Raw genomic sequence first — 11,066 nt, forward strand, 5'->3', positions numbered from 1 at the left:
ATCAACTGTGCTCCTACCCTTGTCATCCATAATCAAACTCCCTTTGAACGTCTGCATGGCACTCCCCCTCCTTACGCCAATCTCTGGGTTTTTGGCTCTGCCTGCTTTGTTCTACTTCAATCCCATGAACACACCAAGCTTGAACCTCGTTCTCGTCTTTGTTGCTTTCTTGGGTATGGAATTGAACATAAAGGCTTTCGCTATTGGGATCCTCTCTCTAAACGTCTTCGTATCTCCCGCCATGTCGTTTTCTGGGAGCACCAAATGTTTTCCTCGCTATCCTCCTTTCACTTACCCGCACTTTCCACTACTGTACTGTTTACTAATCCTTCCATAGATCTTTTCTCTGCTGATTTTGATACAGGTTCCTCCTTCATCGAGACGCCCTTGCTCACTCCTGATCCCGTCCAGCCTGCTCTCCCTGAAGGTCTACCTCTTATTGCCACACCTCATTCTCCACCGGTTCTTCATTCCACCGATCCTCCTATGGGTCGACCACGCCGGGTAACTCAACCTCCTATCCATCTTCGTGATTATATTGTTGGATCTGCTGCCTTCTCTACTTATGAACCTACCTACTATCGTGAGGCTTGTACTAATCCTCTTTGGCAGCAAGCTATGACTGATGAACTCCAGGCCTTGGACAAAGCTCATACTTGGGATCTTGTTGATCTTCCTCCTGGCAAGACTGCGATTGGCTGCAAATGGGTTTACAAAATCAAAACACATTCTGATGGCTCTATTGAATGCTACAAAGCTCGTCTTGTTGCCAAGGGTTTCAACCAGGAATATGGTATTGATTATGAGGAGACATTCTCTCCTGTTGCTCGGCTTACCTCTGTTCGCAGTTTACTTGCTGTTGCTGTTGCTCGCCACTGGGGGCTCTTTCAGATGGATGTCAAAAATGCTTTCCTCAATGGTCATCTTCTTGAGGAGGTCTACATGCAACCTCCACCTGGGTCCACTTTTCAACCTCATCAGGTTTGCAAACTACAGCGTGCTCTCTATGGCCTCAAGCAAGCGCCTCGTGCTTGGTTTGCTACGTTCAGTTCTACCATTCATGACTTCGGGTTCACCTCTAGCTCCTATGACTCTGCTCTTTTTATACGGACTACTTCTCATGGTACCACTCTTCTTCTTTTGTATGTGGATGATATGATTATCACTGGTAATGATGAAGCTGGTATTCTCCACCTCAAACAGTTTCTCCACCAACAGTTTGAGATGAAGGACCTTGGTACCCTTAACTACTTCTTAGGCCTTGAAATCTCTCATGATTCTACTGGTTCCTACTTGTCCCAGGCCAAATATGCATCTGATCTTCTGACTCGTGCTGGTCTTACTGATTGCAAAACTATCTCTACTCCTGTTGATCCTTAGATTTGTCTCACTCCTCTCGATGGAACTCTTCTCTCTGATGCTACTCTTTATCGCCAGCTCGTCGGCAGTCTTGTCTATCTCACAGTAACTCGTCCTGACATTACCTATGCTGTTCACATTGTCAGTCAGTACATGTCGGCTCCCCACACTCCCCACTATACTGCTCTACTCCGCATCCTTTGCTATCTCAAAGGCACTCTGTTCCATGGCCTTCACTTCTCTGCTTCCTCCTCTCTTGAACTGCGTGCCTTTTCCGATGCTGATTGGGCTGGGGATCCTATGGATCGACGCTCTACCACAGGTTTCTGCTTCTTCTTAGGGGATTCTTTTCTTGCTTGGCGTAGCAAAAAACAATCCCTCACTGCCCGCTCTAGCACCGAAGCTGAATACCGAGCTCTTGCTGATACTACTCAGGAACTTCTCTGGCTTCGCTGGCTCCTTGCTGATATGGGTGTTTCTTCTTCTGGTCCTACCCCTCTCTATTGTGACAATCAGAGTGCCATTCAGATGGCTAACAATGATATTTTTCATGATCGCACCAAACATATTGAGATTGATTGTCATTTTATTCGCCAGCATGTTACATGTGGTACTGTTCATCTTCTCCCTATTGCTTCAGTCGATCAACTCGCTGATATCTTCACTAAGGCTCATCCTCCTGGCCGCTTCAATGATCTTGTTTCCAAACTCAACTTGGTTGATGCTTTCCCTCCTTGAGTTTGCGGGGGGATGTTAGTATTATATGTTAGTGATGTTAATATTATATGTTAGTGATGTAGTATTATATGTTAGTGATGTTAGTATTATATGTTAGTATTGCTAGTGTTATCATTATGTTTAGTATTGCTAGTGTTATCATTATGTTTAGTATAGCATTATGTTAGCTTTAATAATTATTCTTGCTTTATGCTTTCGGTGCCTCAATTGGCACCCTAATTGTTGGCTTTCTCCTCTCTATAAAGAGAGTGTGCATCTCTTTGTAAACATACTGAATAATAGAGATAATTCAGTGTCTCTCTCTCTCTCTCAATCCTCTCTCACTCTCTCAAACTAATATTTTCAGTTTGAATTTTTTCTGGGTTTTCCCAATGGCTGCCATAAAGAAAAGGTTTATGATTTACTTGTGGATTGGAGAGGGACTTCCATCCCCAACAAATTCGATGGACCAAAAATACAAAAGAAGAAATTGTGTTGGGGAAGGCGGCAGAGGATTTTGTCAATGAGATCTTGGATGAGCTTACTGCAAAGGGATTCATTGAGCCTATCTACAAATATTGTGGATTGGTTGTGGATAGCTACAGGCTACACCCTTACATTCGTTCTGCTTTTACTTTTGATTATTTTTCGCATGGATGCCTCATCTTTTGGAATAGATGGATCGTCAACGTCGATGCAGCTATTATTGATGGAAGACATGAAATTATTTTCAAATGGGGCACCGATTTGAAAGTTTTTTACTTGGAAAGGTGGCAGCACTCGGTCACGCATCATATTGAAGTTCCAGACATCAAAATTCTCAATGCATTAAAGAATATGAAAAAATTGAGGTTTCTTAGCCTTCGTGGAATTTCTTTGATTACAGAGCTTCCTCAGTTTATTTCACAACTGACTAATCTTAAGATTCTGGATCTCAAAGCGTGTCACAATCTCGATGTGGTTCCAGATTGGATTGGCTTGCTTTGGGTGTTACCTTTTGGATCACAGGCCCAAGGCGCTTGGTGCACTATCTAATCTCTAAGTCCTTAAGGGATTTATTATTGGAGATTCCAATGACAAAAAATCATGTACTATCAATGATTTGACAAAATTGCCAAAGCTACGAAAATTGAGCATATCCACAAGTATGAAAGAATTTCCAACAGATCTGCAGCTTCATCATTTACAAAGATTAAAATCTCTACAAAAGTTGAAAATATCTTGGTCAGGATGCATTTTACAAGGTAAAACTGATGATTCACTTAAGCAAGCACAACTATTTTCCAAGCAGACAAAGCTGACAAGATCATTCATTCAGCAGCGTGATCCAAAACTTCCTCTCTCATTGGAACTTCCTTCATCGTTGCAAAAACTAAAGCTTGAGGGTTTTCCTGAGATAGATACACCCGGTTGGTTGTGGTCTAGCAATTTGAAGAACTTGAAGAAACTTTACATCAAAGGAGGACTGTTGTGTAATCTGGGCAAAAAGGAAGTTCTGTAGAATGGCTATTAGATCAGCAATGTTATATGAGTCGAAATGTTTGGCGACTAAGAAACATGTAGATAAGATAAGTGTTGTTGAGATAAGGATGCTAAGATGAATGTGTGACAATACTAGAAAAGATAGAGTTAGGAATGTATATTCAAGAATGGGTAGGAGTAGTACCGATAGAAGATAAGTTGAGAGAAAATAGATTGACATGGTTTAGTCATATACAACGAAGACTAACCGAGGCAGTAGTGAAGGGATGCGATACAGTGGCAGTAGATGAAAGTGTTAAGGGATGGGACAGATCTAGATTGACGTGGACTAGGGTAGTAAATAAAGATATGAACCTCCTTAGTTTGATTAACGAAATGACCTTGGATAGAGTCGAGTAAAGAAGAAGGATTCATGTAGCCGATCCCATTTGATGGGACTTAAGGCTTGGTTTGGTTTTGTTTGCTATATAAAGTGAACATTACCATTACGATTCATGATTTATAATTCACAATTGGACAACAATAATCACACAAGGTGGCATTCTTTGCATGGACGACAGTGTTGGATAAGATTCTCACTACTGATACTCTTATTCGATGTCAGCAAATTATGGTCAATTGGTAATGTATGTGCTGTAGGGATGTGGAGTCGGTGTCTTATCTTCTTTTTCATTGTTCAGTTTGGGTGTTGAATTTTTATTTGTTTAATGTGATTTGGGTATAACAACGAAGTGTTGAGGGTGTCCTTTATAATTGTAGAGGGGTAGGGTTGGAATGAGGCATAGAAAGGTGTGCACTTTGGCACCTTTCTGTCTGATATGGATGATTTGGTTGGAATGTAATCGGCGAGTTGACTATAGACCGCTGTGCTTTAATGAAAATGAGTCAGAAGTTGGGAGAGTCGTTCAAGGAGAAGAAGAATCAGTGACTCATTTGAAGGATCAATTTTTAGTGTTTTTCTATAGTTGGATGTCAGGGAGAGTGTCCACAGATTTTGTAACGCCCTCAAAATAATAACATTAAACCCATCAAATAGGACATGCATTTACATTTAAACTAACCGCATTCCTTTATTCATTCGAATTCCATTACATAAGTATTACATGTTAACATCAAAACAAAATGCCCTACGGGCTTACAGCTTTCCAAGTTAACACTTGGTTTCAACAAAAGAGTACTAACTCGTTTGCACATTAAGCCCTTGGCTTGAAGTTACATGTAATACATCAAAAGTAAAACAACTACACTATGTCCGCCTCTAGCCTCCCAAGCTATGTCCTTGGAGGTGGCATGCTTCCTGCACCTGAAAATGATATTCCCATATAGGGTGAGCCACAGCCCAGTAGAAATACACTAAACCAACCATGGACAATGACTAAAACATTAGCAATTGATAGTTGGTCGACACTGATACAATCACATAAATTACATATTTATGTCAACGACTTACAAGTCCCAATTACTTTTCATTTTCCCTTTTTCAACAGATAAGCATGCTAGCTCTATCATCATTTCCACAGATATGTATAAAAACTATATCTCACATTCAGATAAGCATAAAAGCTATATCCACATTCTCAACAGATATGTATATCAACAATATCCACAGATAAGCATACAAGCTGTATCCACATTCTACAACAGATATGTATATCAACAATATCCACAGATAAGCATACAAGCTGTATCCACACTTCACAAAGATAAGCATATGAGCTCTATCTTCACTTCTCTAGACAAGCATATGAGCTCTGTCTACGGAGTTCATCCCCTATCTCCTCCCAATACCTATCCGGTTTAGAGGTACATCCCCTATCTTCCCCTAAACCGCGGAGTACATCCCCTATCTCCTCCTCTACACATAACGTATATAAACACATTGGTTCTATATAAAATCACACAATACACACAATTAATGTATTCTATCAGCCGTCAAGTTCCATGACACATTCCATTGATTAGTTTCCGTTTACCTAATCATCATGCATTGTCTACAACAATCTCGACTATCCTCCACCGATAGCCCAAAGCAGTTATTTCTAAAACAGAAAATAAATGCACAAATGGATATTCAATCAACATTTTATTTCCTCATTTCTCACCAATTAATTATCCCAATTAATTAAACAATGTAATTAGGCCATTTTCCATAATTACTATTTCAACCCTTAGGTCCCATTTTCATCAATGATTCAACAATCATTCCATTTTCTATGCCAAACATGCATCTAGGTTTATTATGAATAAAACGCCAACTTTTGTAAAATTACACATAAGCCCCAAACTTTCACAAAGTTACCAAACCAAGCCCAACATCTCAAAATACCAAAATTTAAAGACAAAACCCATAGAGAGGAGTAGGTTATCCCTACCTCAAATTCGGAGTCCCAAAGGAGAAGACGACAAAACCCAACGTGCTCCAAAACCCGTGATTTTCAGATTAAAATGTAGCCCTCGACGATCAACAACTTTTTTGTAAAGGCCAAAGGTGAGTAAATCACTCCTACTAGATCAAAACCTAGAGAGAAGGTAGAGTCTAGAGTGAGAGGCTCAACAATGGTGTTTTTGGAAAAGTAAGAGAGAGAAGAGAAAGTGAAAAAGTGATTTAAAGAGTCACAAATTCGGGACTTTAACCCAGGTCTCCGCTCGAGCGTAAAACACCCCGCTCGAGCGGCCACTCACAGACTTCCGCTCGAGCGGCCAACCGCCCGCTCGAGCGCAGAATGCACTCGCCCAGCACTTTCGCAGAACCAGGCCTCCGCTCGAGCTCCCAACCCTTCGCTCGAGCTCACAACACTGCACAACAAGATACTGGATGGATGTATTCCCCGCTCGAGCGCCAACACCTCCGCTCGAGCGGACAGGCCAAAAATCTGGGCAACTAGTTTTGGTTTCTAAACTCAACCAACCTGTAACCAACCCGCCCAACACATCCTATAACTCAAATAAAAAGTAGGAAAGGATGTAAACAAGATAATAAACAACTACCAACATCCACGGACACATGTCCGGATCACTGTACAACAAGGGTAAACCCGAGATCGCTATAACCTCCCCCCCTTAAAGAATTTCGCCCCCGAAATTAAGCACAAGTTTTCAAAAACAAGTTTTTTCTCCAATTTAGACAATGTTACACTTGAACAGTCAACAATTCGACCCATTACCGGTCATCCCATCCCTTAAACAAGAGACAAATCACAATATGTAAACAACATATGTACTTTCAACATGCATCAACATTATGCACTATCCTTCTAATTTCAACAATTTATTCAACAGATATAATGTTACATTCAACTTCCATATGAGGCAAGTTCCAAAACATACTTTCAATAAACCAAACATTTTCAATGTTTCACAACTTAAGACATATATAAAAGCTCTTAAGTTCAACAAAACGGAAAATTTAAATACAAGATCACACATCAACAAACAAGTCCGGATATTTCTCACGGACTTCCAACTCACGTTCCCAAGTGGCTTCCTCCACTCCGTGATGTTTCCACAAGACTTTCACCAAAGGAATGGTCTTACCACGCAGGACCTGATCCCGCATATCCAAGACCCGAACCGGTCTCTCCTCATACGAGGCATCCTCATCTACCTCTAAATCGGTCCAATCCAGCACATGTGATGGATCTGGCTCATACTTCCGAAGCATACTCACATGAAACACGTCATGCACCCCGGACAACTGCGGCGGTAAGGCTAACCGATAAGCAACCTCACCTATCCTCTCAAGGATCTCAAAAGGACCAATAAACCGAGGGGATAACTTCCCACTCTTCCCAAACCTCATCAGACCTCGCCTAGGTGATATCTTCAGAAAGACATGATCACCTACCTCAAACGCCAAAGGCCTCCTCCTACGGTCGGCATAACTCTTTTGTCGACTCTGGGCTGTAACAAGCCTCCTACGGATAATCTCAACTTTCTCCGTCGTCTCCCTAACCAACTCCGGACCCAACAAAGGTGCATCACCCACCTCGGCCCAACACACTGGAGATCTACACGGTCGGCCATACAAGGCCTCAAACGGTGCCATACCGATGCTAGACTGAAAACTGTTGTTGTAGGCAAACTCTACCAATGGCAAGTGCCTCTCCCACGTCCCACTGAAATCCAGGACACAACCCCGAAGCATATCCTCGAGGATCTGAATAGTACGCTCGGACTGCCCGTCAGTCTGAGGATGATAAGCCGTACTAAAGGTCAACTTAGTGCCCAAGGCACTCTGCAAACTCTGCCACAACCTAGCAGTAAAACGAGGATCTCTATCTGAGACGATCGTCACTGGGACCCCATGCAATCTCACTATGTCCCGAATATACAAGTCGGCAAGATGATCTACCGAATCTCTCACGCGCATAGGAATAAAGTGCGCCGACTTAGTCAACCGGTCTACAACCACCCAAATAGCATCACTACCCCGCTGAGTCCTCGGAAGACCCACAACGAAGTCCATAGTGACATGCTCCCACTTCCACTCGGCAATAGGCAAGGGTTGCAACAAACCCGCTGGCCTCTGATGCTCGGCCTTCACTTGCTGGCAAGTAAGGCACCTTGATACGAAAACAGCCACATCTCTCTTCATACCCCGCCACCAAAACTGGCGACCCAAATCCTGATACATCTTAGTACCTCCCGGATGCACCGTAAGGCGCGAATGATGAAACTCTCGGAGTACTTCCTCTCGGCAAGACTCCGGTACAAACAAACGGTCTCGGTATCTCACACTCAGGTCGGGATACACCGTCAAACCCTTCTCAACTTTCCCACTGGAGATCTTCTCTCGGAGGGATTCTACCTCAAGGTCACCTCTCTGTGCCTCTAACACTCTAGTCACAAGTGTAGGCTGCGCAACAACAGAAAACAAGGCCACAGCCTCAACAGATTCGCCCAGTAGCAAATCAAACTCGCCAAGTGCTCCCAACATCTCCCATTCCCGGATGGCTATACAAGCTACATCACTAATGGTTTTCCTACTAAGGGCATCGGCCACAACATTGGCCTTTCCCGGATGATAATGCAACTCAAAATCATAATCCTCGATGAACTCCATCCATCTCCTCTGCCTCAGATTCAAGTCTCTCTGTGTAAACAGATACTTCAAACTCTTGTGATCCGAGAATACCTCGAACCTCTCACCATAAAGGTAGTGCCTCCAGATTTTCAAGGCAAAGATCACAGCTGCTAACTCTAGGTCGTGTGTGGGGTAATTCTTCTCGTGTATTTTCAACTGACGTGAGCCATAAGCTACCACTTTCCCCTCCTGCATCAACACACAACCCAAACCCTCTCGTGAGGCATCACAATAAACCGCATAACCCAACCCTCTCTCCGGAATAATCAACACCGGAGCGGTGGTCAATCTAACTTTCAGCTCTTGAAACGACTTTTCACAAGTCTCACTCCACACAAACTTGACTCCCTTCCGAGTCAGTCTAGTCAACGGTGACGCTAACCTGGAGAAATCTTTCACAAACCGACGGTAATACCCAGCTAATCCCAGAAAACTGCGGATCTCAAACACACTCTTAGGCTGTGCCCAATCTTGCACTGCCTCAACCTTGGATGTATCAACAGACACCCCTTTCCCGGATACCACGTGGCCTAAGAATTTGACTTTCCCCAGCCAGAACTCACACTTCCCAAACTTGGCATACAGCCTATGGGCTCTAAGTAACTCAAGCACCACTCTCAAGTGTGCCTCGTGCTCCTCCTCAGAAGACGAATAGATAAGGATGTCGTCCACGAAGACAACCACAAATCGGTCTAAGAACTCCCGGAAAATCCGGTTCATCAAGTCCATAAAGACTGCCGGTGCATTGGTAAGCCCAAATGGCATCACCAGAAACTCATAATGGCCATACCACGTACGGAATGCCGTTTTCGGAATATCCTCATCCCTGACCCTCAACTGATGGTAACCCGATCTCAAGTCTATCTTAGAGAAACAACGGGAACCCTTCAATTGGTCAAACAAATCATCTATACGGGGCATAGGGTACTTATTTTTAACCGTAGCCCGATTCAACTTCCTGTAGTCAATACACAATCTTAAGGCACCATCTTTCTTTTTAACAAAGAGGGCCGGCGCTCCCCACGGTGAAACACTAGGGCGAACAAAGCCCTTATCGAGCAATTCCTGGAGCTGAACTTTTAACTCAACCAACTCTGCTGGAGCAAAACGGTAAGGTGCCATAGAAATCGGCGCCGTACCAGGCACTAAATCAATAGAGAACTCTATCTCTCGGTGAGGTGGCAAACTAACAAGATCTTCGGGAAAGACATCCGAATACTCACAAACCACCCTCGGTAACACAACCTGGGTCTCACCACTCTCACCACTCTCAAAGCTAGCAAGTAGACTACTAAGCTCACTTCGCCCTCGCGAATCATACCCCGGTGGCAAAACACTACCAACCCGGTCTCCCAAGAAATGGAACCACTCCCCGCTCAAGGTACACAATGTAACCCTCTGGCGGTAGCAATCAATAACAGCCCGGTATGACGATAACCAGTCCATACCCAAAATAACATCAAAACCCTTCATGGGCATGACAACAAACGGAAAAGGAAGCCTATAGTCGGCGACCTCTATATCACATCCTCTAACACCCTGTTTCAGAATCAACTCACCACCCAAAGGCGATACCACACAAATAGGAGATGCTAACTATGCTAACTCCAATTCCAAAACAGATGCAAATGCAGCAGACACAAAAGAATGAGATGCACCCGTGTCTATCAACACATTAGCAACTGAGTTGCAAAACAGAAAAGTACCTCTCACTACTGATGGAGCCGGTACTAAATCCTGCGCGGTAACAGCATACACGCGCCCCGTAGGCCCCTGGTCTACCTGCTCACCTCTCGGAGCAAAAGAGTGCTGCACAGACTGGGATGACGAAACTCCCGGATTGGCCCTCGAGGCCTGCACAGACTGAGCTGGCTGAAAACCCTGCGTCTGCCTAGAACCAGACGCTCCCGAAGTGGCACTCAACTGTGGGCAAAACCTCTTCATGTGTCCAGGTTGTCCACACTGATAACAAGTCAAGAGCTGCCCCCTGCCCAAACTCTGACTCTGCGGTCTAGCTGAAGAAGAAGCAGCTTTCTGACCCCCACCCTTCTGCGGGCAAACTGAAACCTTGTGACCCAACTGGCCACACTTGTAACAAGTGAATTCCCCCTGACTGCCTCTCCCCGAGCCTACACTCGGCACTGGAAAGGTCGATCTAGAGACTGCACCCTGAGACTGCTGAGGGTTATAACCCCTCTGCCTCCTGTCATCACTCTGACTATCCTGGCTCCTCTTGGAGCCTCTCTGACCCTCATCCTCCTCCTGCATCATAAGCTCCATATGAGCTGCAGCGTCCACTAGGTGTCTATACTCTCGAATATATGACCCACCAATTCTCAACTTGAGGCCCCGCCTCAACTTCCGCTCAAACTCATAGCAACGGCGTTCCTCAGACGCCACCAGTTCAGGTGCAAACCTAGACAGA

Source organism: Camellia sinensis, chromosome 11 (assembly GCF_055761805.1).
Source record: "Camellia sinensis isolate YWXY chromosome 11, ASM5576180v1, whole genome shotgun sequence".
In the NCBI taxonomy this organism is placed as follows: Eukaryota; Viridiplantae; Streptophyta; class Magnoliopsida; order Ericales; family Theaceae; genus Camellia; species Camellia sinensis.